Raw genomic sequence first — 12580 nt, 5'->3', positions numbered from 1 at the left:
ACACACAGTATTTTGACAGCACAGTGACAGCCAACAGACTAGCAAAGGCTAGACCAAAAAGAACCAGCAGAAGACCAAGATCAAAGATGGCATTCTATTAAGTACTAGATTTGAAGTGTAACCAACTAGTTGTTCCTCCACCCACACCCACTAACTGGTTCCTACCACTCTGTGTTCCCCAGTCTCCCCATAACCAGGGGAGCTGCACCTAGTGCATACTAGCTCCCTCTGGTGGAAATGTGGTGTTGGATGCAAAAGGCTAGGTCACAACCATCACACTGGCCTTACCTCAGAGGAGGAACACCACACTCCATTGGAGAAGTGCAGCATTCCTGTGGCGGTCGAACCCTCAGGGGTGCCACATAAGTGCATGTATTTCTGCGTGTGCTGCTCATACTCCATACAGAACAAATTGAGATGTTTTGAGAATTTTGTTTTCATTTTTTTGTGCATATTATTAACATGTCTGTTGATCCTGTGATTTGTATAATTCCTTGCAATTGCTATTTCAATGTTATGGAGTATAGTTAGTAGAAAAAAAGACTCATGTCCATCCAGTTAAACTGAGGGATGGGAGTTAAAGGGAATTGAATGACTGGATCAACATTCAGAGCAAGAACTTTACACATGCACATAAGTATTTGTTATTTTCATCTAAAAAAAAGCATCGAAGTCCTTTTTGAAACAATTGATGATTTCTGCTGTAACTAGCTCCTGAGGTAGGTGGTTCCACAACTTAATAGGTATCATAGTAAAGAAGCCTTGGTGGTCAAACCTTTTTTTTATTATACAGAGTGAGTGCCCTCTTGTCTTTTTGGGGATTTTACATGTAACAGCTTTTGATAATATTTTTTGTATGGGCCAATTATGTACTTGTACAAGTTAATCATGTGCATCCTTATTTGTCTCTTAAGCCTAAATAAATGTAATTCTTTCAATCTTATCTCATAACTAAGATCCTCCATGGCCCTTATTATTTCTATGGCTCTTCTTTCTACTTTTTCTAACTCCAGGGCATCCTTTCAATGAACTGGTGCTCAGAACAGAACTGCACATTCCAGATGAGGTCAAATGAATGCTTTGTACAATGGAAGTATTACGTCACTGTTCTGTGAGTTCATGCCTCTTTTAATATATGACAATTTCCTGCTGGCCTTAGAAGCAGTTAACATTGAATGCTGTGGTTTAATCTATGGTCTGACCCAGATCCTTTTCGAAAAGTGACGCCTAGTCTTACTCCCCTTATAACATTATTAGTGTCTAGATGTATGAGTTTACATTAATCCTTATTGAACCTCATCTGCCAAGTGGATGCCCAAACACTTAATTTGTCAAAGTCAGCTTGCAACTTACTAACATTTTTCCATAGACTCCATTACACTACATTGTTTATTGTCATCTGCAACAATAGAAATAATACTGATAATCCTGTCTTCTGTACAAGTAATAAATAAGTTTAATAATAGTGGACCCTGCATTGAACCTTGGGGCACACCACTTATAAATGGGGACCTTTCAGTCATTTGCAACAACTCTTTGGGTGCAGCCTTTAAGTCAGTCTATGATCCAGTGACACTCCTTACTTTCTAAGCCTATAGATCTTAATTTACCCATTAGACATTTATGTGGGACAGGGTCAAATGCTTTTGCAATGCCCAACAACACTATATCGTTAGCTAGTCCTGTGTCCAGGTTTCTAATCAGATCTTCATAAAAATGGATTAGGTTAGTTTGTGAACTTTTACCTTTAGTAAAACTGTGCTGGATATCAGTTATAATGTTACTTTCTACCACATATTACTTTATATAATCCCTTACAAGCTGCATATACATTTTTCCTACAAAGCATGTTAAGCTTGCAATCTTTTATTACCCAGGAAAGACAAGGAGCCTTTTGAAAATGGGCACCATATAAACTATAAACTTTGTGCTGGTTATTTGGCATAGTACAAGCCACTAGAGAAACTCTTAACATAAACATTATGCACTATTGGAAGCAGTCCATCTAAGGCTTGTTCACATTGATTTTATTTATCTTAGCTTGGACCTTAATTTTGAACTAGGAACAGGTACATCCACCACTCACTCTTCTTTGATATATACAGAGCTAAAGAACCTGTTTAATAACTCTGCCTTCTCTTGATTTTCAGTGACCAACTCCCCATTACCATTTTTCAGTGGACCTACCCATAAAGTTTTTTTTAAGCTTTTTTTAGGATTTGCTTTGCTTTCCTTGGCTACCTGCTGTCATTTTGTACTTTAGAGCTAATATGACTATTTTTTTTTACAGATTCCCTTCTTTTCTTCATAGGCTAGAGCTGACCCATACGATTTATAAATTGTAAATTAACTTTTTTTGCCATTTATGGCATTTCTAACCATATATGTAAGCCACATGGGGTTTAATTTTTGTCATCTTTATTAGTTACTTATAGGAATACATTTCACAGTCTGACTGACCGATATCAATTTAATTTATTTATCACATGTATCACTATCACTATCTGACAGTAGCTGCTCCCAGTCAATGTCCTGAAATGCAGCCTTCAACCTGGGCAAATTTTTCTTTTTCAAATTTAGTGTTTTTACACAATAGGCAAAATGAAATAATATTACGGTCACTGGTAGCAAGTTTTAAACACACCATGACATTTACAACAAGCTCTGCATTGTTAAAAATGGAAAGATCAAAAAGAGCATCGCCACTTGTCAATTATTTTGCAAACTGACCCATAAAATTAGTCTGCAACAAGCTGAGGAATTTTCTCCTCTTTGCAGCTGAAGCAGAACCATGACCTTAGTTATTATCTGGGTAGTCAAAATCTCCCACAATCACTAATGTAGCAGCTTGTGCAGCCCGCGCCATCTGATTGTGCAGCGAATACTACCTTGGAGGACCTTCCCTTCAGCTTGAAGCATATTATTTTCACACTATTCTTATTTCCTCCAACTGTAAGGAGATGGATATACTTCCCACATTCCCATTTGAAGACACGCGTATTGTTATGATGTGTAATGTGTATTGTGACATGTGTTATTAGTGATGGCGTTCTAGTTTGACCGACAGTAGGGAGAGTTAGGGTTAATGATTGGGACTAGCCCAGAGTGGGAGGGGATAAGGTGCAGGGACACCGAAAGTTTTCTGTCAGAAAGTCAGATAGTGCCCAGCATGCAACAGAAGCGGTCTTAAGGTCTTACTAGTCAGCAGAGCCGCAAAATGGATGTCCCTGACATGAGTGGAGACTGAGGCAGAGGATTAAAAAGAGTAAAAGAAAGAAAAGTAAACAAAGGATGATGCATTGGAGAGGGGTCCTGTGATAGGACGCCTTGCAGTATGGCCCGAGCTCACCAGACAGAGAAGTAATGGGCCAGGACGGAACAGAAAGCGGAAGATGAAAAGAGTGCCCCAGGTGGCAATTCCAAGGCATCAGCAAACAGAGAAGCTAAGTGAAGGAAATTGTGGCAAGCTAACTCCACTAAGGGAAAAAAAAGACGCGGAACTGTGGGTTGAAGTATAAGACTCTCACTTACTGGATTGTAGTACTGTGTTGGGTTGTGATGAAGACAGAGGGACTTGAGGCAGAAACAAGTAAGCTTGGAAGAAGTAGAGAGACTGAGTGTGAAGATACTTAGTGTTGTAAAGGAAACGTTGGTAAAGTTGTGCACCCGCTATCTATTGTAAATAGTTTCCGCCAAGTCAATTATTTATTATGTGTCATATGATAGTAAAATTTACTTCTAAGCTAATAAAATCTGAGCAAAAATGATTCTAAGTAGCATATTTTTTAATTATTTAGTTTACTTGCCACAAGATTTCTCACAAAAATATTTCAAAGTTTTTACTACACACAGTGGATGTAAAAATAAATGTGTTATGCAAGTTTCCATTACAGCCACTTGCCATATATTGTCCTTCTATGGGAAATTCTGATGTACACTTTATATCTAAAAAAATGTAATTAAAGTACCACTCCAGCAGATTTTTTTCAGCACTGTAGTGGTGCTTCTAATATAAGGAACCTGACAGTAGTCTTATACTTACTCGCTGCCATCTTCAGCTTCAATTGGCGTCGCTCCGTCCCGCAGTGCCATCTTGTGACCACAACTTCTGACTGGCAGGAAGTGACTATCATAAGCTCTCATTACAAATCAATGAGTTAGAACCAGGCTCTCATAGACTTGCATTGAAAAGTGTCCTCCGGCTCGCTTGAACAAACACTGGAGTGATCCGGCAAGTCACAAACTGCTAGAAAGTGACGGGAGCTGCGGCAATAGAGGGTGAAGATGACTGCAGCTAAGTATAAGTCTAGGGGTGTGGAACTTAGATTACAAGCACCACTGCAGTGGTTAAAATAAAAAAAAATGCTGTAGTGGTACTTTGAATGTATGAAAAGATTTTTTGTGAGTGCTGTGAAAATATCATTATGTTTTTTTTTTACACTGGATCTTTGAGCAATTATTGAGTACCACCATTGAAATATGGATAGTGGTAACCCGTAGGAATTGCTGTAATGTCACGCTGTTATTAGTAGTGCAGATTTACTCTCTCATTTGCTATTGACTGTGTAAAAATATAAAAGCCCAGCCCTCGCTTCCCCGGTCCCTCTAACAGGAGCTCTATGGAACTCTCGCTCCGTCTGCAACAAACTTTCCTACATTCACGATCGCTTCATCACTACCAAGCTTTCCTTCCTCAGCATCACTGAAACCTGGCTCACCCCTCCGACACGGCCTCTCCTGTTGCACTTTCGTACGGTGGATTCCACCTTTCCCACAACACGCTCCAATGGAATTCATGGTGGAGGAATAGGTTTCCTTCTATCAGATAACTGCTCCTTCACCCAAATCCCACTGCCGCCCTCCATTACTCTCCCCTCTTTTCAGGTGCACTGTACGCGCATCTAATCCCTCTCCAACCTCCAACTGACTGTCATTTATCGCTACCCAGGATCAACCACCACCTTCTTTGACCACTTCACCACCTGACTACTTCATTTCTTCTCCGTTGACATCCCCATTATCCTCATGGGCAACTTCAACACCCCCATTGACATTTCCCTCTCAGCTGTCTCTAAGCTTCTATCCCTCACTTCCTCCTTCGGCCTTACTCAGTGGTCTTTCGCAGCCACCCACAAAGACGGCCACACACTGGACCGCATCTTCACCAGCTTCTGTTCCCTATCTAGCCTGTCTAACTCACCTCTCCCTCTTTCTGACCACAACCTACTTACATTCTCTACCCTCTCCTCTCCAGGGCAACAAACCCCACTCCACAAACTTGCATACCCTTGCAGAAATCTTGACCTACACTCACTCTCTGAATCCCTTCTCCCTCTTACAGATATTAGTTCCTTACATGATGCAGATGTTGCTGCCGCTTTATACAACACCACAACAGCTGCAGCTGTCAATTCGGTCGACTCCCTCACACATACCAAAGCTCTCACAATAAACAGCCAACCCTGACACACTAGCCTAACTAAAGAACTGTGACAGGCCTCCAGGGTTGCTGAACATAGATGGAAAAGGTCCCACTCCAATGAGCACTTCATCGCATTCTAACAGTCCCTCACTACCTTCAAGTCCACACTCACTGCAGCAAAACACACATATGACTCACCCCCTGGGCCGTGGGGTACCCGGAACCGGGTCTCTGTGTGTCGCTGGGGAGAAGTAGTGGCAACCTGGTCCCGTATCTCAGGGTGGTCAAACCACGTGCAGTCTATGTTTATGGTGGTTATTAATGTCCGACTACGCCACCCGTGGATTGCGGTCAGGGATAACCGCCGCTGCGAGGCAGACCGCTGAGGCTGGTGTTGGTGTGCAGCACAGGGGTAGGATAACTCCCCATGGGAGGAGTGTAGCCTCAGGGCAGTGTAGGTGGATGCTGGGGGTGATGGTGCAGGCGCAGCAGAAATCACACAGAGTCCAATGATGCAGTCCAGGGTCTTTTACTCACAGTTGTTATCCAAGTCACTTCTGTCAGCAAGGACTGCCCGAGTCGTGATGCGTCCACCAGGTGAGGAGCTCGGTCAACCCCCAGGCAATTCAGGAGTATGTCACAGGACCCCCTTCTGTCATTTCTCTGGCCTCTCATGCCCCACCAGTGTCCTGACTTCTGTCCGGCTACCGCGGACCGTGTCGGGTAAGCGTTGGCCTTCACTTCCCTCTATCCTATATGGTGCCTTCATAGCAGGTTTAGCGGGGGGTCGCACCAATAAATGGTCACAACCTCTGGTTCTTGGCTGAGGGTAGATTCGCCTCCACCAACTTAGGGATCCGGTACCTTTCCACAGCCTGACCCTTCCACCCGGTAGAATGCGGGTATGCAACAGTTGCTGGCCATTCTGCACTCTTAGGGTCCCTTCTGCCTTCTTGTTTCTGGAGCCTTTCCACTCCTCTGTCTCTCCTCCTTCCTTCCTTTTCCTTCTCCTCTTCTCCTCTCCGGCCCCGGCCTTGTCTCTAGGCCTGCCTCCTGGAGCTGAGCTCAGCCTGAGCCGCTGCTCCCTGTCAGCTCTCTCTCCCTTCTGCTCTGACTGACTTCCCTCCTAAGATGGCCCCCACCTTTTATCTGCTTCTGTATCTGAGATCAGGTGACCTGCACCCAATGAGCTCCTTCCTGTGCTCCCAGAAACCGCCCCCTTTCTGCTCCTACACCACTGGGTTCTCTTCCCCCTCCCCACTCCAGCCAGGGACATGGTCAGTTGTGCCCACAGCTGGGAGCACCGTCTAACTGTCCCCTGGAAATGGGGTGTGTGTGTGCAGCTAACTGAGCCTTGGTCCACACTCCATCCTTACCTGGCAGTGGAATATCACACCTCTGGATGAGGTGCAATACCCCTGTAGCAACCGAACCCTCGGGGTGCTACACATACTTATCATCTCTCATATACTCTCTGTCTCACAACCCCAAACAACTATTCAACACCTTCAATTCTCTCCTCCATCCCCCAATGCCTCCTCCCTCTCCTCTTATTTCAGCTGAAGACTTTGCCTCATTCTTCAAGCAGAACATTGACACCATCAGACAAAGGTTTTGGCTAAAGTCCCCACAGTTCCCCACACCTACTTAATCCTCCTCCTCCATAACCACCTTCTCCACCATTACGGAACATCAACTTTCCTCTTTACTCTCCAAATCACACTTCACCACCTGTGAACTTGACCCAATCCCGTCCCACCTCATCCCTAACCTTACCACTATCTTCATCCCAACCCTAACCCACCTTTTCAACCTGTCACTAATAACTGGCGTCTTCCCCTCATGCTTCAAACATGCCTCGATCACACCCATCCTCAAAAAGCCCTCCCTTGACCCATCCTCTCTGACTAGCCATCGCCCAATATACTCCCCTATGCCTCAAAACTACTGGAACAACCTGTCCATTCTGAAATGTCCTCCCACTTCTCCTCCTGCTCCATCTTTGACCGCCTACAATCTGGTTTCTGTCCGCATCATTCTACTGAAACTGCACTGACTTAAGTCACCAACGACCTACTAACCACCAAATCCAAGCAACACTACTCTGTCCTCCTCCTCCTGGACCTGTCATCTGCCTTCAACACAGTGGACCATTCCCTCTTACTCCAGACTCTCTCATCTCTCGGCATAACAGACTTGGCCCTATCCTGGATCTCCTCATACCTAACAGACCGGACATTCAGTGTCTCCCACTCACACACCACCTCCTCATCTCACCCCCTATCTGTCGGTGTCCCCCAACGTTCAGTTGTAGGACCCCTACTCTTCTCCATCTACACTTTAGGCCTGGGACAGCTCATAGTGTCTCATGGCTTTCATTATCACCTCTATGCCGACGACACACAGATCTACCTCTCTGGACCCGATATCTCCTACTAATCAAAATCCCACAATGTCTGTCCTCTATTTCATCCTTATTCTCTGCTACATTTCTAAAACTTAACATGGACAAAACAGAATTTATCATCTTTCCGCCATCTCATTCAACCCCCTCCCAACTGACCTATCTATCCATGTCAATGGCTGTCCACTCTCCCCAGTCCCCCAAGCTCGCTGCCTTGGGGTAACCCTGGACTCTGAACTCTCCTTCAAACCTCATATCCAAGCCCTTTCCACTTCCTGCCGACTCCAACTTAAAATATCTCCCAGATCCGCACATTCCTCAACCATGAATCTTCAAAAACACTAGTGCACATCCTCATCATCTCCCGCCTCGACTACTCCAACCTCCTGCTCTTGCGCCCCTCCAATGTATTCTAAACTCTGCTGCCTGACTAATCCACCTGTCCCCGCTCTATTTCCTGGCCTCTCCTCTCTGTCAATCTCTTCACTGGCTCCCCATTGGTCAGAGACTCCAGTTTAAAACCCTAACCATGGCATGCAAAGCCAATCACAACCTGTCTCCTCCATATATCTCTGATATAGTCTCATGGTACATACCCGCATGCAACCTCCGATTCTCACAAGATCTCCTTCTCTACTCCCCTCTTATCTCCTCTTCCCACAATCGCATACAAGATTTCTCCCGTGCATCCCCCCTACTCTGAAACTCTCTACCCCAACATATCAGACTCTCGCCGACCGTGGAAACCTTCAAAAGGAACCTGAAGACCCACCTCTTCCGACAAGCCTTCAACCTGCATTAACCAATGCTCCAACATATCGCTCCACGACCAGCCCTACCCACACCTACTGTATCTTCACCCATCCCTTGTAGATTGTGAGCCTTCGCGGGCATGGACCTCTCTCCTCCTGTACCAGTCGCCATAACGTTTTGTTCAAGATTATTGGAATTGTTTTTGCTATGTATACCCCTTTTTCACATGTAAAGCGCCATGGAATAAATGGTTCTATAATAATATTAATAAAAATAAAAAATATTGCATTGCACTCTGGTAGTTAAGCAGTTAAATATTGCCTGTTCATATGCAATTATTAACCAGTTGTGCCACTAATAATTATTTGCTTTAATTAGCAGATGTAATCAGGTCTAGTGAATTGTTGAATACAATAAGAAAATCCAGTATATACAGTATGATGGATGAGTGCTAATTACAAGTACTCCTTTGGGACTCATGGAACAGACTGACTTTTTCTGTGGTCAAAAAGGCACATTAGTCAAACCTCATCAGTATTCTCAATTAGAGGCTATTATCTCTCTTACGGTAAAACCATTTCTGCAGGAGTTACACTGCATTAGTCTAAAGCAGCACACTTAAAATACTATGGAGCAGTCTGCTAGTACTGCCAGTGGATAAGCATTGAAAATTCCAAATGCAGATTAAAGATTCATGAGATATAGTAAATGTATTGTATATTTAATAATTTGCTCTAAAGAAAATATAACCATTCAGATATAAAACAACATGGCTTGGGCTATTATTTAGTAAAGTTATCTGTGTACTTATGATAGAAGTCATCTTGTGCTCAACATTTACCAACACCATCTCTACAGACATAATACAAATGTAAATGTTCATGACTTTTTGGATTCCTTTTAGTTAAAACAATTCAAATTCAGTTCAAATTCAATTTAAGTACACTGAATTCAGTACACTTTTGTACTGCTTTTTGTTTATAGTCCGGACAGCAGGTATTGATACATGAATATTCTGAATTTGCCATCTCAACAGACTACTACAAAAAGACAAGTATAGAGTATCTACCTCGTTTTTTCTGTATCATCTCCAATGTTGTATGCTAATTTGTTCAAAGTCTATTAAAGTATGCATGGATTTATGTATGTTTTAGTTGTTTGTTATGTTGTAAGTTAGTCTACTAACAGGTGTAACCTGAAATTTCTCAAAAGCTATAACTTTTAATATTTTTGCTTCAAAATCTGAAAAAAATCTGCAAGTCAAACAAAATACACAGACATTTGCTCCTATAGTCATAATGATATACTGTATTTAACAATAGATTATATTAACCCCACGTGTGACCACTATAATAGTGCATGTGATCAGTGATCATCTGTTTTTTACTCCCACATTAGACATTCTCTCCTTATACAATCAATGTATATATACTGTATACTGAGTGTTGAAAAACAATAATTATGTTTACTAAGGAAATTACATGTGCCCCGTAATAATTAAGGCTTGTAATTAATTTGCCCGATGTCACTAGTTATATTAATGAGCAGCGTGACCAGCTTGTTTTATGGGTGTCAGCATCTGAGCTTTAATTATTTCTAGTTGCAGTTAATTAAAATATTTGCAGCCCAAAAGGTCATCTCCCAATCCTTAAATTATGATTCTTGGTAATATAAGCCTTTCTTCACACAATATTTTTTGGTTTTGTAGTTAAAGGGTAACCGTATTCTCCCGTAACTTTTCAGAATAGGATGTCCTGTGTATGTATGTGAGGAATAACACTATATCTGGCCATTTTATCCTTCATTTTCACTAGTTTTCCCCACTGCATGATCTATCTCTTAATTTGCAATCTACTGGGAGTTGGAGGTAAGAGTCTAGCTACTTTGATCTCTGCCATACACAGAACAGCTCACAAACTGAAAATCATGCTATTTCTTTTTTTTCTTTATTTTTTAGCACACAGAACAAGCTACAGCTACATGCAGTATATTATACCGGAGTGATGAGCTGTCTTGATGTGAATTAGCTATGGGGTGATGTAAAAGACTTGTTAGAAAGCTCAAACTAATCTTTCTATGTCTACCTTTGCCTATTTTCTTTCCCTGCTCCTCCTCCCCACTCTCTCCATAAAATATAATGGCTTAGGTCACATTACAAATAGTAAGCCTTCAATCTGTCTTGTCTAAAGAAAAGGTATTTGAACTGTTTTTCAGAGTGTGTGTCAAGTTCAGGAGGCAGGGGGAGATAAAGAAGTGTCTGATAAGTGAGGGAGGAAGCTGATTTCTTTCACAAGCTATAGGCTATGTGCCCACAATGCAGAAATGCAGCATATTTTTTCCACTTCTCCCTGGCCAGAAAAATGCATGCAGATTTTACATGCATTTTTCCCGCCAGGTAGAAGTGTTTGTCAAGCGTTTTTGCATACATTTCTGCATGCGGGTTATCAAGCGCTTTTCCAAGCGATTTTAGCATCACTTGGAAAAGTGCTTGACAACTTGGTCACACTATATAAATCCATGCAATCAGCATGGATTTATATAGCGTGACCAAGTAATAGTTAAAAAAAAAATGATGAATGGTAAAAAATAAAAAATAAAGATTATACTTACCTTCTGATGGCCCTCAGTCTCCTTCTCCGATGTGTCCGGTCTCCCCGGTGTCTTGCGGTTATGTAAAAGGACCTGCCATGACGTCATTTAGTCATGTGACAGGTCACGCGAACCGCCGACATCAGCGTTCGCGTGACCTGTCACATGACTAAATGATGTCATGTCAGGTCCTCACACCACCGCGAGCCACCCAACACACCGCACGCATCGCTGAGGAGGCCGGGGGCCATCAGAAGGTAAGTATAATTTTTATTTTTCATTTTAAATTCTCTTTTTTACAGGTACTATGCTACCCGGGTCTGGAGGAGAGTCTCCTCTTCTCCAAATCCGGGTACCATCGGCACATTGAATCACTTCATATCCACGTGTGCACATGTAGTGATGCGGATATCAAGCATTTCAATGCAAGTCAATGGCGGCAATTACGCTGCGTGTCCACAAAATTAATGGGCACGTATTACCAAGCATTTTCACTGCGGAAATTCCGCTGCAAAATGCTTGAAAAACGCATAGTGGCCACTCAGCCATACAGTAGTACAAAGTTTCTTACATTCGTGTGAAATATGCAAAGTGACACACTTGCCAATACATGTAGTTGCACCTCTTAAAACCAGTGACGAGGGCTCCTGAGTGTGTGTGTGTGATGATGTCCCTTTTCTTGATCTTCTTTCCATATTGCTAGATGGTGTAGGACACAGTAACCTCATAATGAAGAAGTCACTCATGGATACAAAAATGAATTGTTGTTAACTGATCAAATAGGTATAACATGTACACTAGGCAGCATGAATCACACTTTTACATTTTCTGGACAGTCAAGAGGTTCAGACTCTGTGGTTGCAGGTGGAGGCACATATCTTGCAATGTTAGTGTAAAACAGCATCTTTCAATGGGGCTCACCATCTCCAGTTAGCTTCTTTCTCAGCTCATTCTCATGCAGTACTAGTGCACCACCCTGGCAAGCCTGGTATCTCTTTATCAATGTTCACAGGTCTGGCCTACATGCCAGCCTTGGTCCCATTCTTCCACTGTGCTATCTCAGGTTCCCCACAATCCCATGGCTACCTTCTTCAGACCTGTGTCTCAGTCCTCCAGAAGCTGAGCTCTCCAGTCTACTACTTCTTCCATACACTCAAAGCACTCTGGCTTTCTTGCTGTCTCCAGACCACTCTGCAACTCATTAATTCAGTTGCTGGCTTGCTACCTCTGTATCGCCTTCATATCACACACCCATATGATGGTCTGGCAATGTCAGTCTCGCTGGAGCAAAATCTTCTCTACTCTCTGACACAGTGCACACTAACTCCTGCAACTTCTAGCAACTTCCCTTTTTGCTTTCTGAAAATCTCTCCCAGCTACATGGCTGGCTAACTATCAACCCTGCTGTGCCC

The sequence above is a fragment of the Phyllobates terribilis genome, unplaced genomic scaffold, assembly GCF_046119375.1.
Source record: "Phyllobates terribilis strain yellow unplaced genomic scaffold, ASM4611937v1 Scaffold_8__6_contigs__length_399053987, whole genome shotgun sequence".
NCBI classification, from domain to species: Eukaryota; Metazoa; Chordata; class Amphibia; order Anura; family Dendrobatidae; genus Phyllobates; species Phyllobates terribilis.
This window is presented reverse-complemented; position numbering follows the sequence as displayed.